This window comes from Opisthocomus hoazin, chromosome 8 (genome assembly GCF_030867145.1).
Source record: "Opisthocomus hoazin isolate bOpiHoa1 chromosome 8, bOpiHoa1.hap1, whole genome shotgun sequence".
NCBI classification, from domain to species: Eukaryota; Metazoa; Chordata; class Aves; order Opisthocomiformes; family Opisthocomidae; genus Opisthocomus; species Opisthocomus hoazin.
In genome coordinates this window covers 75,298,526-75,318,464 of record NC_134421.1, presented here as the reverse complement: position 1 = coordinate 75,318,464, position 19,939 = coordinate 75,298,526, and the positions used below count along the sequence as shown (strand labels likewise).

Sequence of the window (19,939 nt, the reverse complement as noted above, 5' to 3'; positions counted from 1 at the left end):
CAAAAACAATGGGAATCAAGAGAGAAAACTCTCCGCAGAACAATGACTCCCTGACGGGAGACGCTGTTGGACAAGGAGACCGACAGGGCCGCATTGGCCCAGAGCGAGGAGGCTCCACGGCAGCCCCAGAAAACCGGATTAGAACACAATGGTCCGTTACAAGAAGTTACGGTCAAAATGGAGACGATGGATGTGCAAGAAGCCCGGCTTCAAGACCTAAGAGCATAAGGATGCAGGGAAGAAGTCCCACAGTCCATAAAAATGGACCGGAAGAGAGAAGAGCTGCTGCTGACACAGCCTGGAACGATGCCGCAGCAGAAAGATGCTAGACTGATCCACGCTTTACGCTTGTAAGGCAAGAAGAGAAGACCTGAATTGGCGCTATGCCAATGAGTACACGCATTCGAGACCCCAGGTATGGCACGGAGGCACATGATGAGCTTTGTGAGTGCAAAGAGAAACAAGGATATCGAGACCAGAGGAAGGTCTGCGACACAAGACACACCACAACAACAACATAGCACTGACGACACAGGCTGGAACTGCCCTGCCCATGCTAGTCCTAGGATGCAGGGAAACTCGGTCCCTTTCTGTGCCCAGAGAGGCCCGCTCCTGCGCAGCCCTCTCCCCTGCACTAATGTTACAAGCCCTGTCCGCAATGCCCAACTGTGGTCCCCTCCCTCCAAACCCTTCCCAGCCCCAGTCCCTCGACTTAGCTTTTGGAGGGCCGGGAGTCTGAATCCATCCTCGACAACAAGCATGTTGGCTAACTGGGATGCTCCTGCAGTCAACAGGTCTGCTTCGTCATCTGGAAAAGAGGAAAAGATGAGGACATCACAGACCACACATGGTGCTGACAGTAAGCATCACACTGGCCAAGACCAACCTCTTCCACAACAATCCCCTCCTCAGAAGCACCAGGATGCTCTGCTGCTCACTTGTTCTTTCCGGAGTCGGACACTGCAGCCATAATCGCCTCTGCAACCTAAGATGCCAAGACACACAAAATGATCATTGCACCCGTGAGAAGTCACCTGCCCTACGCTCCTCGCTGCCACCCCGACTCACCTCAAGAGCTTATCCAATGCCAAAGGCGGCCCGCACGGCCCCTGCAAAACCAAGACAGAGACATGTCACTGAGTTGCTGCACAGTACTTTGCTCTTACACACTGACCCGGTCCACAACCGCCTCACCTTCTCGGACCTCTTGTCAGCATGCTGCTTTGCCCCTTCAGGACTATGTGTGGCACCTACAAAAAGAAAACAGAAGACACATGCTGAGATACTGCCCAAAACTGCCATCTGCCACACTGATTCCCACCTCCTGCTCCTTTACCTTGGCTGCTCACCTGTATTGCCCCTGACATTTACATGTTGCCATGCTGAGGCTCAGGTACCACCTGGGAAACACAAAGAGGGATGATGGTAATTTCACCAACAACAGCACTCCAGAAAAATAACTGCTACTTCAGCCTACTACTCATTGCTCACCTTGCCTGAGTCACCCCTGGTGCCGATATCATGCTTCACTCGTTGCTTTGCACCTACAATACTGGAAAAAAACACCACACCAACTGTAAGGCAGTCCTATAGCCACTGATCATGTCTTCCCTTCAACGCCATGTGCCAACCCACCTCCTAACGACGCTCTGCTCGGCGCCTGCATTGGTCTTTGGTGCCCTTCTTGTTCCCTGGCACCTGAAATAAGTATTGAACAAGTCACCCATATGCTGCTAAAGACATTAACAATTCCAGATGTATTGATTCCATTTTCTAATAGCGCCCAGAGTCCAAAATACAGCCTGCCATTACATAAAGGAATAAAGGGCCAAACTTAAAGGCCCCCCATGCATAAGCCTTACCACCGTCAACATTCAATCTGCTTTGCTGCTGATGATCGCCCCTCCCACATGACTCCCATCACCTCTGTAAAACACTGTTGAAATGACAGTCCACACCGTCTGCCGACGGCCAGTCCATCTGAGCTCACTTCCCAGTTTCTGCCTAAACAGTCTAGGCCTGTCAACCTATTAACCACAGCCTCTTATCGCTATGACACCTACCCCTGACTATGCCACTGGGCAGGGCAGCTCCAAGCCAAAACACACACACAGGCACAGACCAACATTACACACAACACCACAAACAATTGGATTCAAAGAAGAGAGAAAACTCTCTGCAAGAACAATGACTGGCGGACGAGAGAAGCTGTCGGACAAGGAGACCGACATGGCCGCAACAGCCGAGAATGAGGAGCCTCCGTGGCAGCCCCAGAGAAACAGTCGAGCCAAATGGTCCCTTACAAGGAGTTGCGGTCAAAATGGAGATGACGGATGTGTAATAAACCTGTCTTCAAGACCTAAAAGCATAAGGATTCCAGGAAAAACTCCCACAGTCCATGACAATGGACCGGTAGAGAGAAGCGCTGCTGACACAGCCTGGAACAACACCGCCAAAGAGAACTGACCAGAAGTTTTCAAGACACAAGACTGATCCATGCTTTACATTTGTAAGCCAAGAAGAGAACTTCCCAGTTGGCACTATCCAATAGGTACAGGCATTTGAGGCCTAGAAATGGCATCCAAGGCACCTGATGAGTTTATTGAGTGCAAACAGAAACAAGGGCATCAGGAACACAGGAAGGTCTATGACACAGAAGACACCACAAAAACAACATAGCACCACAGACACAGGCTGGAACTGCCCTGCCCATACTAGTCCAAGGATGAAGGGAACCCCCTTCGTTTTACATGCCTAGACAGGCCCGCTCCTGCACAGCTCTCCCCTACGCTAACTTTATAAGCCCAGCCCACAATGCACAACCGTGTTCCTCTCCCTCCACATTCTTCCAGCCCCAGTCCCTCGACTTAGCTTTTGGAGGGTCAGGGGTCTGAATCCATCCTCAACAAAAAGCACATTGGCTAACTGGGAAGCTCCTGCACTCGCCTGGTTCCATTTTGTCATCTGAAAACGAAAAAAGCCAGAAACAGTGCTGACAGGAAGCATCACACTGGCCAACGCCAACCCCCTCCTCAGAAGCACCCGGGTGCTCTGCTCACCTGCTCGTTCCAGAGTCGGACGCTTTACCATCATCACTTCTGCTGCAACAGATACCAAGAGACACAAAATTACTATTATGCCCGTGAGAAGTCACGCGCTCGACCCTCCTCCTCGCTGCCATACCAGCTCACCTCAAACAGTTGTCCAATGCCAAAGGCGGCCGGCACGGCCCCTGCAAAACCAAGAGAGACACCCCTCAGTGAGCTGCTGCACAATAATTTGCTCTCACACACTGACCCGGCACGCAACTACCTCACCTTCTCAGACCTCTTGTCAGCATGCTGCTTCGCCCCTCTGAGGATATGTGCGGCACCTGCAATAAAATCAAAGCAAACGGCGCATGCTGAGATACTGCCCAAAAACAAAGCTTGCCTGCATCAATTCCAATCTCCTGCTCCTTTATTTGGCTGCTCACCCACTCTGCCCCTGCCATTTATGGATTCCCTGGTTGCCCTGGGCAGAGCAGTTCCAAGGCAAGCACACACAGGCACAGACCAACATTACACACAATACCAAAAACAATGGGAATCAAGAGAGAAAACTCCTCCACAAGAACAATGACTCCCTGACGGGAGACGCTGTTGGACAAGGAGACCGACAGGGCCGCATTGGCCCAGAGCGAGGAGGCTCCACGGCAGCCCCAGAAAACCGGATTAGAACACAATGGTCCGTTACAAGAAGTTACGGTCAAAATGGAGACGATGGATGTGCAAGAAGCCCGGCTTCAAGACCTAAGAGCATAAGGATGCAGGGAAGAAGTCCCACAGTCCATAAAAATGGACCGGAAGAGAGAAGAGCTGCTGCTGACACAGCCTGGAACGATGCCGCAGCAGAAAGATGCTAGACTGATCCACGCTTTACGCTTGTAAGGCAAGAAGAGAAGACCTGAATTGGCGCTATGCCAATGAGTACACGCATTCGAGACCCCAGGTATGGCACGGAGGCACATGATGAGCTTTGTGAGTGCAAAGAGAAACAAGGATATCGAGACCAGAGGAAGGTCTGCGACACAAGACACACCACAACAACAACATAGCACTGACGACACAGGCTGGAACTGCCCTGCCCATGCTAGTCCTAGGATGCAGGGAAACTCGGTCCCTTTCTGTGCCCAGAGAGGCCCGCTCCTGCGCAGCCCTCTCCCCTGCACTATGTTACAAGCCCTGTCCGCAATGCCCAACTGTGGTCCCCTCCCTCCAAACCCTTCCCAGCCCCAGTCCCTCGACTTAGCTTTTGGAGGGCCGGGAGTCTGAATCCATCCTCGACAACAAGCATGTTGGCTAACTGGGATGCTCCTGCAGTCAACAGGTCTGCTTCGTCATCTGGAAAAGAGGAAAAGATGAGGACATCACAGACCACACATGGTGCTGACAGTAAGCATCACACTGGCCAAGACCAACCTCTTCCACAACAATCCCCTCCTCAGAAGCACCAGGATGCTCTGCTGCTCACTTGTTCTTTCCGGAGTCGGACACTGCAGCCATAATCGCCTCTGCAACCTAAGATGCCAAGACACACAAAATGATCATTGCACCCGTGAGAAGTCACCTGCCCTACGCTCCTCGCTGCCACCCCGACTCACCTCAAGAGCTTATCCAATGCCAAAGGCGGCCCGCACGGCCCCTGCAAAACCAAGACAGAGACATGTCACTGAGTTGCTGCACAGTACTTTGCTCTTACACACTGACCCGGTCCACAACCGCCTCACCTTCTCGGACCTCTTGTCAGCATGCTGCTTTGCCCCTTCAGGACTATGTGTGGCACCTACAAAAAGAAAACAGAAGACACATGCTGAGATACTGCCCAAAACTGCCATCTGCCACACTGATTCCCACCTCCTGCTCCTTTACCTTGGCTGCTCACCTGTATTGCCCCTGACATTTACATGTTGCCATGCTGAGGCTCAGGTACCACCTGGGAAACACAAAGAGGGATGATGGTAATTTCACCAACAACAGCACTCCAGAAAAATAACTGCTACTTCAGCCTACTACTCATTGCTCACCTTGCCTGAGTCACCCCTGGTGCCGATATCATGCTTCACTCGTTGCTTTGCACCTACAATACTGGAAAAAAACACCACACCAACTGTAAGGCAGTCCTATAGCCACTGATCATGTCTTCCCTTCAACGCCATGTGCCAACCCACCTCCTAACGACGCTCTGCTCGGCGCCTGCATTGGTCTTTGGTGCCCTTCTTGTTCCCTGGCACCTGAAATAAGTATTGAACAAGTCACCCATATGCTGCTAAAGACATTAACAATTCCAGATGTATTGATTCCATTTTCTAATAGCGCCCAGAGTCCAAAATACAGCCTGCCATTACATAAAGGAATAAAGGGCCAAACTTAAAGGCCCCCCATGCATAAGCCTTACCACCGTCAACATTCAATCTGCTTTGCTGCTGATGATCAGCCCCTCCCACAAGACTCCCATCACCTCTGTAAAACACTGTTGAAATGACAGTCCACACTGTCTGCCGACGGCCGCTCCATCTGAGCTCACTTCCCAGCCTCTGCCTAAACAGTCTAGGCCTGTCAACCTATTAACCACAGCCTCTTATCGCTATGACACCTACCCCTGACTATGCCACTGGGCAGGGCAGCTCCAAGCCAAAACACACACACAGGCACAGACCAACATTACACACAACACCACAAACAATTGGATTCAAAGAAGAGAGAAAACTCTCTGCAAGAACAATGACTGGCGGACGAGAGAAGCTGTCGGACAAGGAGACCGACATGGCCACAACAGCCGAGAATGAGGAGCCTCCGTGGCAGCCCCAGAGAAACAGTCGAGCCAAATGGTCCCTTACAAGGAGTTGCGGTCAAAATGGAGATGATGGATGTGTACGAAACCTGTCTTCAAGACCTAAAAGCATAAGGATTCCAGGAAAAACTCCCACAGTCCATGACAATGGACCGGTAGAGAGAAGAGCTGCTGACACAGCCTGGAACAACACCGCCGAAGAGAACTGACCAGAAGTTTTCAAGACACAAGACTGATCCATGCTTTACATTTGTAAGCCAAGAAAAGAACCTCCCAGTTGGCACTATCCAATAGGTACAGGCATTTGAGGCCCTAGAAATGGCATCCAAGGCACCTGATGAGCTTCTTGAGTGCAAAGAGCAACAAGGACATCCAGAACAGATGAAGGTCTACAACAGAGAAGACACCACAGAAACAATATAGCACCACAGACACAGGCTGGAACTGCCCTGCCCATACTAGTCCAAGGATGAAGGGAAACCCCTTCGCTTTACATGCGTAGAGAGGCCTGCTCCTGCACAGCTCTCCCCTACGCTAACTTTACAAGCCCTGCCCACAATGCACAACCGTGTTCCTCTCCCTCCAAACTCTTCCAGCCCCAGTCCCTCGACTTAGCTTTTGGAGGGTCAGGGGTCTAAATCCATCCTCAACAAAAGCACATTGGCTAACTGGGAAGCTCCTGCACTCGCCTGGTTCCATTTTGTCATCTGAAAACGAAAAAAGCCAGAAACAGTGCTGACAGGAAGCATCACACTGGCCAACGCCAACCCCCTCCTCAGAAGCACCCGGGTGCTCTGCTCACCTGCTCGTTCCAGAGTCGGACGCTTTACCATCATCACTTCTGCTGCAACAGATACCAAGAGACACAAAATTACTATTATGCCCGTGAGAAGTCACGCGCTCGACCCTCCTCCTCGCTGCCATACCAGCTCACCTCAAACAGTTGTCCAATGCCAAAGGCGGCCGGCACAGCCCCTGCAAAACCAAGAGAGACACCCCTCAGTGAGCTGCTGCACAATAATTTGCTCTCACACACTGACCCGGCACGCAACTACCTCACCTTCTCAGACCTCTTGTCAGCATGCTGCTTCGCCCCTCTGAGGATATGTGCGGCACCTGCAATAAAATCAAAGCAAACGGCGCATGCTGAGATACTGCCCAAAAACAAAGCTTGCCTGCATCAATTCCAATCTCCTGCTCCTTTATTTGGCTGCTCACCCACTCTGCCCCTGCCATTTATGGATTCCCTGGTTGCCCTGGGCAGAGCAGTTCCAAGGCAAGCACACACAGGCACAGACCAACATTACACACAATACCAAAAACAATAGGATTCAAGAAGAGAGAAAACTCTCTGAAAGAACAATGACTCCCTGACGGGAGACGCTGTTGGACAAGGACATCGACAGGGCCGCAATGGCCCAGAGCGAGGAGGCTCCACAGCAGCCTCAGAAAAACAGGAGAGCCCAATGGTCCCTTACAAGAAGTTACGGTCAAAATGGAGACAATGGATGTGCAAGAAGCCCTTCTTCAAGACCTAAGATGGTAAGGATGCAGGGAAGAAGTCCCACAGTCCATGACAATGGACCGGTAGAGAGAAGACCTGCTGACACAGCCTGGAACACCGCAAAAGAGAACCGACTAGAAACTTCCGAGGCGTGAGATCAATCCATGCTTTACACTTCTAAGGCAAGAAGAGACACGCCCAATTGGCACTGTGCCCATGAGTATGGGCATTCAAAACCCCAGCGGTGGTGCCTGATGTGCATAATGTGCTCCTTGACTGTGAAGAACAAAAAGGATGTTGAGACCCTGGTAAGGTCTAAGACACAGAAGACGGACGACACAAACACAGCACCACAGACACGGGCTGGAACTGCCCTGCCCACTTGGGCTGAACACAAACCCCTTCCTTCCCTTTACATGCCCAAAGGGGCCCGCTCCTGCACAGTCCTCTCCCCTATGCTAACTTCACAAGCCCTCCCTGTGATGCCCAAACATGGTCCCCTCCCTCCAGATCCTCCCCAGTCCCTCAACTTAGCTTTTAGAGGGTCCAGGGTCTGAATCCATGCTCAACATGAATGCGCGTCACCTAACTGGATGCTCCGGCAGTCACCAGGTTCCGCTTCCTCCTCTGCAAAAAAAAAAAAAAAAAACAAACAGTAAGCATCACGCCGGCCAACAACACCATCCATAGCATCCCCCTCAGAAGCACTGGGATTTTCCACTCACCTGCTCGGACCACAATGGGACACTGCGGCCCTCATCGCTCTCGCTAACCTAAGATACCAAGAGACACAAAATTACCGTTGCACTGCTGAGAAATCACCTGTCCCAGGTGCCTCCTCGCCGCCACCCCAGCTCATCTCAAACGCTGGTCTATTGCCAAAGGCGGGCTGCACAGCCCCTGCAAAACCAAAAGAGATACGCATCATTGAGGTGCCGTATGATACTTTGCTCTGAGACACTGATCCGACCTATGCCAGCCTCACCTTGTCAGAACGCTTGTCAGCATGCTGCTTTGCACGTCTGAGACCGTGTGACACCCACAAAGAAAACAGAGTAGAAGACACATGCTGAGATACTGCCAAAATTGCAGCCTGCCCGCACCGATTCCCGTCTCCTGCTCCTTCACCTTGGCTGCTTGCCTGTGTCGCTCCTGCCGTTTACATGTTGCCACCTCAAGGCTCTGGTACCACCTGAAAAACCACAAATAATGGATGTTGATGACTTCAATGACAAACCCTACCAGAACAATAACTGCTACTGTAGCCTGCTACCCATTGTTCTCCTTGACCGAGGCACCACTGGTGCCCATATCCTCCTTTGCTTGTTTCTTTGCACCTACAACATTGGGGAAAAAACCCACCAACCATAATGCAGTCACATAGCCACCAAACGCATCCTCCCCCTGACGCTATGCACCCATCCGCCTTCATAGATCAGTCTGTTCAATGCCTCCATTGGTCCTCTGTGCTCATCTTGTCCCCTGACATCTGAAAAAAAAACAATGAAAGTCACCTGGATGCTGCTCAGGCCATTAACTGTTCCAGATGTATTGATTCCATTTTGGAATACTATCTACAGGGCAACTGCAGCCTGCCGCTAAATAAATGAAAAAAGGGCCAGACTTTAAGCCCTACACATACAAGCCAGAACGCTGTCCAGATTCAAGCTCCTTTGCTGCTGCTGATCGACCCCTCCCATGCAGCTCCCACCACCTCCTCTAACCACTTTTCAAATGACAGACCACGCAGCCTGCCGATGGCTGCTCCCTGCGAGCTCGCTGCCCAACCTCTGCTGCAACAGTCTAGGCCTATCGACATATTCACCGCAGCTTCCTATCGCTATTCCTTCTACCCCTGACTTTACACCCCTGGACAGAGCAGCTCCAAGCCAACGCACAGGCACAGACCAACAGTACACACACCACCACAAACAATGTGATTCAAAGAAGAGAGAAAACTCTCCTCCACAAGAAGAATGACTCCCCGACAGGAGATGCTGTCGGGCAAGAAGACCTACGGGGCCGCGACGGCCCAGAGCAAGGAGGTGCTATGGCACCCCCAGAAAAACAGACAATGCAAGAGGCCCTTACAAGAAGTTACCGTCAACACAGAGATGATGGATGCACGAGAAGCTAGGCTTCAAGACCTAAGAATGTAAGGATGCAGGGAAGAAGTCCCACCATCCATGAAAATGGACCGGTAGAGAGGAGAGCGGCTGATGCAGCCCAGGAATGACACCTCAAATGAGAACCAGAGACTTGCGAGATGTGACACCGATCCACACTTTACGCTCACAGGGAAATAAAAGAATTGCCCAATTGACAATATGTCACTGACCAGAGGCATTCGAGACCCTAGGGATGGCACCTGATGTGCCCAAGGTGCTCGTTGAGCAGAAAGACCAATGAAGAACTGGAGACCCAGGTAATTTTTACAACACATAAGACGGACCACACAAACAACACAACACCACAGACACAGGCTGGAACCGCCCTGCCCGCCGGGGCTTAAGAGAAACCCCTTCCCTTTACTGGCCCAAAGGGGCCTGTCCCAGGATGGCCCGCTCCCCTATGCTAACTTCACAAGCCCTCCCTGTGATGCCCAACCGTGGTCCCCTCCCTCCAGACCCTCCCCGGGCCCCGATCCCTCTACTTTGCTTTCAGAGGGACACGGCTCTAAACCCATCCTCATCAGAAAACGCATCGGATATCTGGGACGCTCCTGCAGTCGCCAGGTTCCGCTTCCTCCTCTGCAAAAAAAGAAAACCCACAAACAGTTCTGACAGTAAGCATCACGCTGGCCAACACAACACCTTCTATAACATCCCCGTCCTCAGAAGCACCGGGATTCTCGGCTCACCTGCTGCGTCCAGAATGGGACGCTGCGGTCCTCATCGCTCTTGATAACCCAAGATACCAAGAGACACAAAATTACCATTGCACTGCTGAGAAATCATCCGCCCCATGCTCCTCATCGCTAATGCCCTGGCTCACCTCAAACGCCAGTCCAATGCTAAGGGCCCCTGCAAAAGCTTGTAGCTTCGCCGACAATAAGACACCTGAATATTAACTGCTACTGCAGGCCGCTAGTCACGGCTCACCTTGCCCCAGTCACCTCTGCTGCCCGTAAACCCGCTTTGTGCCTTCAAAATTAAAAATCAACACCCACAAATCAAAAGCTAGTCCTAAAGCCACCGGTCACATCTTCCCTCCGACATCACATGCGAACCCACCTTCTTACAATGCTCCACTTGCCTGTCATCCGTCACCCTTTGGCACACGGCTCGTTCCTCTGCATCTACAAAAAACGTAATGTAGAATTCACCCCAATGCTGACCAATAGCTTAGGAATTCCAGAAGTCTTGTTTCCATTCAGAAATGCCACCTAGAGTCCAACTACAGCCTACCGTTAGAAAAAAGCAAAATTAAATGCAAAAGAACATTAAGCTCTTCACATACAAGCCTTAACACCTTTGAGGTTCAAAGGTCTGACGTTTGGCCCTCCATCTTCAGATGCGGAGGCCCGGAGGGTTTACGCTTCATCTCTTGTGTCTTTGTCATAGCTCCCTGTCAGCCGCAGAGAGACTCGAAACAAACCTCGTCGAGGTCCCATGGCGACTGCAAAACTAAACTGAGAGAAGCCAATAAACCCTCCTTGCTTCTTCAACCGTCCCCCCATCTCAAAGCTTTAGAAACTTCTTCTCTTCTCCTGAACTGGCAAAGAAGGAACCGCACGCCCCCTCCCGACAGCCGCTTCCCTGTATTTGCACCCCTGAACTCCCCTGCATTAGCCGCTCCACGGGAGCCTTTCCTCCATACCATGCCCTGTGTTCTGTGGGCATCTCCCACATTACGCCTTCCCGCGACCTCGGGGATCGGCTACAGGACCACAAAGTAAGCAAAGCCCCAATGCTTATAATCTATGAGGGGCCTGCCACGAGCCACAAAGTTTCCAGCGGTGACACAGTCCACTGAGCCATTGATAAAGGCAACGAGCCGTCCCATGCTCTTAAAGACACTACATGTCACAACCCTGCCACTTGCTTAAGAAACTCTCAGTCTCTGCACAAATGCGTACAAGATGCTCACCTTAACCCCTGCTGGACAATGTCATCATCAATCTGATTAAGAGATGCGGTACCAGCAAGTTACAGAGTAAACAGCACGGCTAGTGAAAAAAACTCAGTGTTCCATCTTCAGTCAAGTCAGGAGTTCCAGGAAAGCATAATGTACCTAGAATAAAGAGAATGACACATACTATTAAACAATCTCACCACCCACAAATTCTGAATAAAAAATTACTGACCTGAAGAAAAAGGCTGTGGTTAAACATACGCTATACTAAAACTGCTGTCAAGTCTTGACTCATCCTTAAAGTCCTAACTCAAACAGAGGTACCTGCTTCTCTGAATATCAAAATGCATCTCCCTGAGTAGCTTAGTTCAAAAGCTGTAACTGACTGAAGGAAGAGTAGAGCTCTAAGACCAAAGAAAGCCAAGAGTGGAATGAGCTCCCCTCCCGGCAGCTGCGGCTCATATACTCCTGGCCTCGCCCACCACCCTTCCCACGCTCCCCTGGGAAAGGGGAGGGGTGAACCACCAAAAGGTATAAAGCCAGCGGGAAGAGCAGCAGCAAGTTCTCTCATCTGCCTTAAATTTACATTGAGCAAAGCACCGACTGCAGATGGTGATCCTTACTGGAAACAACAATGCCTGGTCTTCTACTGTAACTACATCTGTTACATCAGCGATATGACTGAGTAAGTAATTAGACTTAATTTTTCTGCAGTGTGGATAAAAAAAGAGGTCCTACTAAGCTACGTAAGAAAGTAGTTTGCTAAATGCAGTAACAATATTATTACCAAAATGTATGCTTTTCGGCTTCCTATAAAAAAAACCCCAAAAATGGTACAAGTTTACTTTTTGTTTCTAGTGAGAGCAGACATATGACCTAACTTCTGCCAGAACTATTTTCTGGATAGGACTGAATAACAAAACAGAATTTGATTCCATAATAATCTTTTCTCAAAAATATCTCTGGTTGCAAAGTGAATTATTTACTGTCAAAGGCAGATAACTCAGAGCCGCTTTGAAGGTGTCTCTGGCTGACTCCCTTAAGACAGCTAGGTGAGTTCCAAAGGACAGAAAATGGGAAAAAAAAAAAGTGGAGATACAAGAAACATAGGAAATTGTACAAAAGCGGCCCGACTAACACCTAGGTAGATAGAAGAAAAATAAACTGCAAAACTCCACAAAAAAACTCCACGGGAGACTTGTCAATAAAAACAGAAGGCAGCTATTGCTTTCTCTGAAAAACCAAAGAGGAGATAGGAGCTGACAATGGACATCTTTACGGTGCCAGCTACCAAATAGAAGCATACGATAAGACAGAAAAGAAAAATACCACTCTGGGGCACAAAGATGGCTTTGAAAAACAATTTGGTAGAACAGGAGGTGTCATCACAGCGATGGGAGCAGTCCCGAGGGGGCCAAAGAGATTGATGATGTCTCCAGGATGCGGTGAGCAGACACGATGCAAAACTCCGCAGGGTGTTCCGGCAATGTACAGATGTCCTCGGGGGACGAGCGCCCAAATGGAGACATCCTAGATGGCAGCAAATAATGTAAGAGAACTCTGGGGTGCAGGGACAGCCCAAGTAAGGGTTCTGTCTAAATCGGCGAGACACAAAGAGGGCGGCAGAGCTCAAAGGGTGCCGAGGGGCACAAGGACCGTCTCGGGAAGCATCATGACGGGAGCAAGAGGAATGTGGACACACATCCAAATGGGAGATCGCTGACACAAGGGATCCAAACAGAGGACGGATGTCCTGAGGGACCGAGGACCAAACAGAGGCGTCTGACGTGGCGGAAGACGATGTAAACATGTTCTGGGGCGAAATGAAAGCCCGAGGAATATTCGCTTTCGAATAAGAAAGGTACAAAGCCCGCTGCAGACCTAAAGGATGGCTGTGCAACGCAAGGATGCTCGCAGGAAGCATCGTGATGGAAACAGAGGGGTGCAGACGTGGCTGGAGACACGGATGGTGGCTCAAGGGCACAAAGGTACTCGGGAGAGGATCTGAATGGACTACAGACGTTCTAAGGGAGACGCTGACCCGCTGGAGATGAGCGAGAGAGAGGAGAGGACAAAAAGACTGCTCTGAAGAAGAGGGGACGTTCCAGCTAACCGAGAGGGGTACAAATGACGCTTCAGAGATAAAAGCGTGCCAGCGAGACCCTCTAAAGCCTCGGGATGAACCGAGAGAAAAGTGTGTGTGGGGGGGGAATTGATACAAAGAAAACTTAAAAAGCAACAGGGTGTGTGACAAATGAGAAAAAATACGGACAGACGGCTCGATAACAGGAAATGTAGAACTCAAATTTAAATAGCAAACGAGTACAAGGCAGAGGAGAAAAAAGCTAAAACGTAGGGACAGAAAATGACATAAAAGTAGACGCGGGAAAAAAAATGAAGGCTTTCAAGGAGAAAAAAAACCCTAAAAATAGGGATGACAAACTAAATAAATGGAGACACAGAAAGGAAATTGATAAATGGAAAGAGTACGAGACAGATGACAAAGAATTAAAACATAGGGATGGGAACTAGAAGAAAGCAGATGTACAAAGAAACTGTAAAAAGCAACACGATTAAGGGAATAAAGGAAAAAAAAAACAAACCAGGAACATCAAAGTAAGTACACAAAGACACAGAAACAAAATTTCAAAAGTGACAGGGCACAGCACAGACCAGCGCAAAATAGAAAAATAAAGGCAGCAAATTGGATAAAAGTAGATACGTGTCCCGGTTTTGAGTGAGATAGAGTGAATTTCTCTCCCGGTAGCTGCTGTGTTTCAGATTTAGTAGGAGAAAAATGTTGATAATGCTGACGATTTTAGTTGTTGCTATGACATCGAGGGCTTTTTCCAGTTTCTGATACACGGCTAACGGTCAGGTGTGCGGGAGCCGAGAGGGAGCTTAGCCAGACAGACAGCCGAGCCACACGATGGAAATATTCCGTACGATAGAGATCGTTTTCTGTTAATGAACGGGAATTGGCCGTGAGTCAGGAAGCTATCCTCTTTCTCGTTTCTGGGAGTTGAAACTCCTTCTGGGAGTTTGGTCTTTCTCGGGAGTTCTGTCAAATTTGCAAAATTTGTGAGTTAGGCACGCTGTGCTGCTGCTCAGGGACCGGCTGCAGATCGGTTGCCGGGTGGTTTGAAAACCTGTATTGTATATAGCTCGGTTTGCATATTCTTTATTATCATTCTTAGTAGTATCAGTATTTACTGTATTGTGTTATTAAACTGCCCTTACCTCAACCCATGAGTTTTCCCTTTTGTCCGTTTCTCCTCCCCACCCTGCTAGAGGGAAGGGGAGGGGTAAACGAGCGGCCGTCTAGAGCTTAGTCGTGGGCTGTCGGGCTAAAATATGACAATACAGAAACAAATTTAAAAGCGATGTGACGTGCAACAGATGGGAGAGATTAAAAAATGGGGTTAGGGGTATCGATGAAAGAAGACATAGAAAGAAAATTTTTACAGTGACCTCATAGAGCACAGACAGAAAAAAAGTAAATAATAGAGCAAGAAAAATACATGAACCTGAATATAAATACATAACATTTTAAAGGGAACACATTAAGACCAGAAAAAAAAATTAAAATAGCAGAAAAATCTAAATGGGCGAGACACGCAGAAAGAAAATTTTAAAAGTGACTGGGTACGGAACAGATTAGAATGTATTAAAAAATAAAGACGGTGCAGCTAGGTAAAAATAGATGAGAAAAGAAAATCTAAAAGCCACAGGGTACACCATACACAGGAAACAAATAAAAACCAGTTAGAGACATTTTAACAAAAGTAGAACAAAAATGTATAAAGCTACAGGATACAGGTAACACTGACAATCAGGGACAGAAAATGAGATAAAAGCACACCGAGGAACAAAATTTCAAAGCAAAAATCATTATGAGAGTAAAAAACTGAAAAATAGGGACAGCGAACCAGATAAAAGTAGACACAGACAATTTTAAAAGCAACGCAGTTTGTGAAAGACAGGAAACAATTAAAAACTAGAAACCGGCGCTGGATAAAAGTAGACCAAGAAAGACCATTTTAAAAGCAACTGGATTAAGAAAATTTGAAAAAAAAAAAAGAATAGGAACAGCTAACTAAAATGGAGACATCTAAAAAAAAAAATCTAAAAACTGCCAGGGTACACGACAGATGAGAAAGAATTAAAATCAGGGATGGGAGTTGGATGAAAGTCAAAGTAGAAAAAAAATTTGAAAGGCGACAGTGCTAAGGAAAGACAACAAACTGTTGAAAAAAAAATACAGCAAATGGGATAAGACATGGATAGGGCATTTGGAGAAATAAAAAAGGATAATGAAGGAAAAAAAATGAAAAACGCACTCAAAAGAAGACACTGTAAAAAGCAAAGGTGAAAAGGACAGATGAGAAAAACGTTGCAAAATACAGACCGTGAACTGGATAAATATAAAATATACACATATTTTTATATATACATATAAAATACTAGAAGCGACGGGGATTAGGGAAATCAAGGAAAAAATTAAAAAATAAAGACAGCAAACGAAATAAACATAGAAAGTAAATTTCAAAAACTATGGGAATTAGGAGAGCAAAGGATTAAAAAGAGGAAACTGAAAACTAAATAAAAGTAGACATTAAAAAATGTTAAAACTGTGGAATTAAGAGAAAAAATTACTAAATAAAGACGGCACGCTGAATAAAAAGACTCATGGCAAGTATATGATAAAAGGGAAGGGGTACATGATGCATGGAAGAAAAATAAGATATAGGGATGGGGAGATTGATAACAGCAGACATAGAAATCCGGTTTGAAAATCCAAGGCATTAAAGGAGGAAAGAATTTTAAAAATAGGCAGAGAAAACTAAATAAAGACGTAGACAGAAAAATTAAAAAGCAAAGGCGCTAAGGAAAGGTGAAACATAATGTTAAAAAGACAGCTAATTGAAAAAAAGTAGGTGTGGAAAGAATCTTTTAAAAGTGCTGTTTGATAGGGAAATAAAGGGGAAAAAATACAACAGGGACAGCAAACTGAAACGAGGAAAGGAAGATAAAAACTTTAAAATTGGGTCGGTGAACAAAAACACACGTAGAAATAACTTAAAAGCGACAGTGCTAAGGAAAGACAAATAATTAAAAGAGGGCAAATTAAAGAGGGCAAAGCGGATAAATGTAGCAAAATCAAACAGCGATGGTATTTAAAGAAATAAATGGAAAACACTAAGAAATGGGAAAGGCAAACTAAAGCAGATATAGGAAAAAATTTAAAATTGACGTCATTAAGGAAAGACAAGAAAAAATTTTTTAAAAACAGCAAAGGGAGTAAAAGCGGGCGTGGAAAGATCATTGAACAAATGACAGATTGAGGAAATAAGGGGAAAAAATAAAATATAGAGATAGCCAAAGAAAAGAGACGCACAAAGAAAACTTAAAAAGCCAGAGCACTAGGGAAAGACTAGTAATAATCTAAAAAAAAAGACAGCAAACTGAATACAATTGGACATAGAAGGAATATTTTTAAAAAAGGAAGGAATATTTTAAAAAAACAAGCCACAGAAATAACTTTTAAAAAGCGACGGGCACAAGGGCAACAAGGAACGTTGAAGCGACAGAGATTATGGAAATAAAGGGAAAAAGTAGGGACGGCGAGCTGAAAGAGACGGAAAAAGAAAATTTGAAAAGCAGGAGCACTAAGAAATTACAAGAAATAATTAAAAACGCAAGGATGGTGAAATAAAGGTATCAATCGGGATAAAAGTAGACAAAAATTTTAAAAGCGATAGCGAGTAAGGATGTAGACAAACAAAAAGTCACGATGGCAAACTAAAAAGAAAACGTTGAAAGAAAATCTAAAAAGCAACGGCGTAGAAGAAAGAGAATACATATTTTTAAAAAGACGACAAAGAGAAAGAAAGTAGGCCTAGAAAGAAAATTGAGAGACCGATGGGCATTAGGGAATTAAAGCAAAAAATTAAAAAGTAGCGACAGCAAACTAAAAGACAAATATGGTAGGAAAATCTAAAAAGCGAGAGCACAAAGACAGAAAAAAAGGTAAACAAATACAGACTGTCAATGGAGAAGGAGTAGACAGGAAATTTTTAAAACGACGGTCTTTTTAAGAAAATAAGGGAAAAAAATTAAAAATAGTGACAGCAGATTAAGACAAATGTAGAAAGAAAAATCTAAAACATGACGGCAAAAAAGCAAGAGAAGAAATAATTTTTAAGAGCCAGCAAAGGGAAAAAAGTAGACGTAGAAAAAACTTCTACAAAACAAAGGGAGTAGGGAAATGAAAGGAAAAAATAAAAAATGGGAACAGCAAACTGAAACAGAGAGGTAGAAATACTATCTAAAATGCGAGGGCGCTAAGGAGAGAAGAAACAAATAAAAATAAAGACAGCGAACGGGATAAAAATAGATGGAAAATTTTAAAAACGACGGCGAATAATGAAACAAGGAACAAATTTAAAAATGGAGATGGCAAACAAATGGAAATGTAGAAAGAATATAAAAAGCGGCGGCGCTGAGGACAGGCAAGTAATTGAATGAGAAGACGGCAAACGGGATAAAAGTAGACAAAAAGTCTTAAAAGCGACAGCAATAAGGGAAACGAGGAATAGATTACTAATAGCGATAGCGAACTAAAATGGAGAAAAGAAAATCTAACAAGCGACGGCAAAGAAGCAAGAGAAGAAATACAGAGAGCAAAGGCAAAAAAAGGAGGTGTACATCAGGGATGGAGCGGTGCGCTTCTTTCATAAGAGAGAAGCGATGACACGTTTATTGATCTAAAACAGCAATTCTACAAAATTGGATAGTAAATGCGACAGTAGTTGAACAAGATTCCATGGTGAGGTATGCCGGATTATTTACCGCGTAGAAGATGGGATGGGACGAAACCGTCACAGATACCCTCCTGTGGAGCCGTGAGGTTCAAAATGGACCCCCTTGCTTTCTAAACTCCTTCTCGGAGAGGAGTCTAGGTGTGGCTGGATCCAAGCTTAGCCCCGAACTCGGTAAACTGTTTACTTCTAAAGGATCATATGCACGCAATCCATCCTTTACATCACTTAGCTAAGATTTTCAAGCATTCCGCACGTTTATTAGTCACTTAAAGACCATCTGTTGCGGCGAGGAATCTCTCGACCTTGAGGAGTAACCATGAGCGGCATCCCTAACTCGGTGCCGTGCAGGAGAGCTCAAAGGGCTCGGACTGCTCGCTATTTATAAGACGATTGACTCAGTCGTGTCTGCATACTGACGGCAGCTTCCCAATTTCACTCGAGTTGGACATTGACCAGCATCGCGGTTGGTTGGGTGCATCGTGCTGTTATCGGTCTGCCCCGAATCCGCTTTGACCAGATGCATCCGTCGCAACCTTCGCTGGTGCTTGTTGCTTCAACAGGATTATGGGTCAGGTCGGGGGATGACACCGTCATAGCCTACAAAAAAAAATTCCAAAAAATGAGGGAATTAGGGAAATAGAGGGAAAAAATTTTTAAAAAGGGGCAGCCAAAGAAAACGGAGACTTATGATGTGGAAAACTGACATTTAGTTTGATTTTGTTATAGCTTTAGTTTAATTTTGTTCTATAGCTTTGCAGCTATGTTAAGGTGAGAGTTAACCGCAGACATTTAGTTTAGCTCTTTTCTTTGTAACCTTGCTAACAAGGACTGCTGTGAGCTCAAATGTTGCTAACGAGGACTGCTTGTGAGACAAAGAGAAACAAGGACCAATAACCAGAACTTTGTCATCTGTAAGAAACAACTCTCTAGCTGAAACCGGTTCTACGGTTGGGGACTTGGCCTGCGCAGAAAACTTGGGAATTTTTGAGCCAAAAGTGAAAGCGTGCGGCAAGGAGGACTACGAGCCTTCATCCAGAAGACTCCCACAGACGACCACCGGACGATGCTGCGCAAGTGCCAAAGAGGGGCGGAGTACAATAATGAATTCCTAGAAATCATTATAATTATCACACCTGTTCCTAGAAATAATTACAATAATCCAGCCTACTTAGATAAACTTCGTAATAAATAGGTGCGTGCTTTGTGACTCGGTGTGTGAGTTAGGAGGAGCGATCGCCCTTGCGCCCGGCGCCGCAATAAACATACCTGCTTTATAACTCTCCGTGAGTTGTGGACTTTGTTTCCGCATGTCAATTTGGCGACCCAGGCAGGACCCGTTCCATCTGGCTGCAGGATCTGCTGAGGACGGGACTCCTCCAGGCGCCCCCGAGATTTCTTGGGAGGACTGCCCCGCTCACCCAGATCGCCACGGGGACAGACAAGGACCATCATTAGCGGACCAGGTATGTTCTAACTGTAAAGGGATACCTGTAAGTCGTGAGGAGACGTCCCATGCGAGGTGAAGAGCATCGGTGCTTGTTCGCGGGGTTGGAGGTTTGAGGTCCCCTTAAGGTGGCGGTGGGGTAAGTCTTGTAAGTCTCATGCCCTGACTAATAGTAACTAGGGTTCTCCCGACTGCAGTAGCAGGAGTTATATTTGATATTGCCATGTCTATTTTTATATGATGTAAAAATCGTGTACCGTG

The 19,939-nt window shown here is 46.8% G+C and overlaps 2 long non-coding RNA genes across 2 annotated transcripts; both read right to left on the bottom strand.

The window, feature by feature from the left end:
- Positions 1-549: 549 nt before the first annotated feature.
- LOC142362224 (uncharacterized) lies at positions 550-3,102 on the bottom strand. The gene is made up of 9 exons (XR_012764840.1): positions 3,060-3,102; positions 2,947-2,964; positions 1,636-1,698; positions 1,492-1,544; positions 1,350-1,400; positions 1,195-1,250; positions 1,069-1,109; positions 887-985; positions 550-808 (listed from the first exon to the last, which is right to left on the bottom strand). It is a non-coding gene; the product is annotated as an uncharacterized LOC142362224 (long non-coding RNA).
- Positions 3,103-4,227: 1,125 nt separating this feature from the next.
- LOC142362253 (uncharacterized) lies at positions 4,228-6,678 on the bottom strand. Its single transcript, XR_012764873.1, has 9 exons — positions 6,635-6,678; positions 6,522-6,539; positions 5,210-5,272; positions 5,066-5,118; positions 4,924-4,974; positions 4,769-4,824; positions 4,643-4,683; positions 4,461-4,559; positions 4,228-4,382 (listed from the first exon to the last, which is right to left on the bottom strand). It is a non-coding gene; the product is annotated as an uncharacterized LOC142362253 (long non-coding RNA).
- Between the last annotated feature and the right edge of the window lie 13,261 nt (positions 6,679-19,939).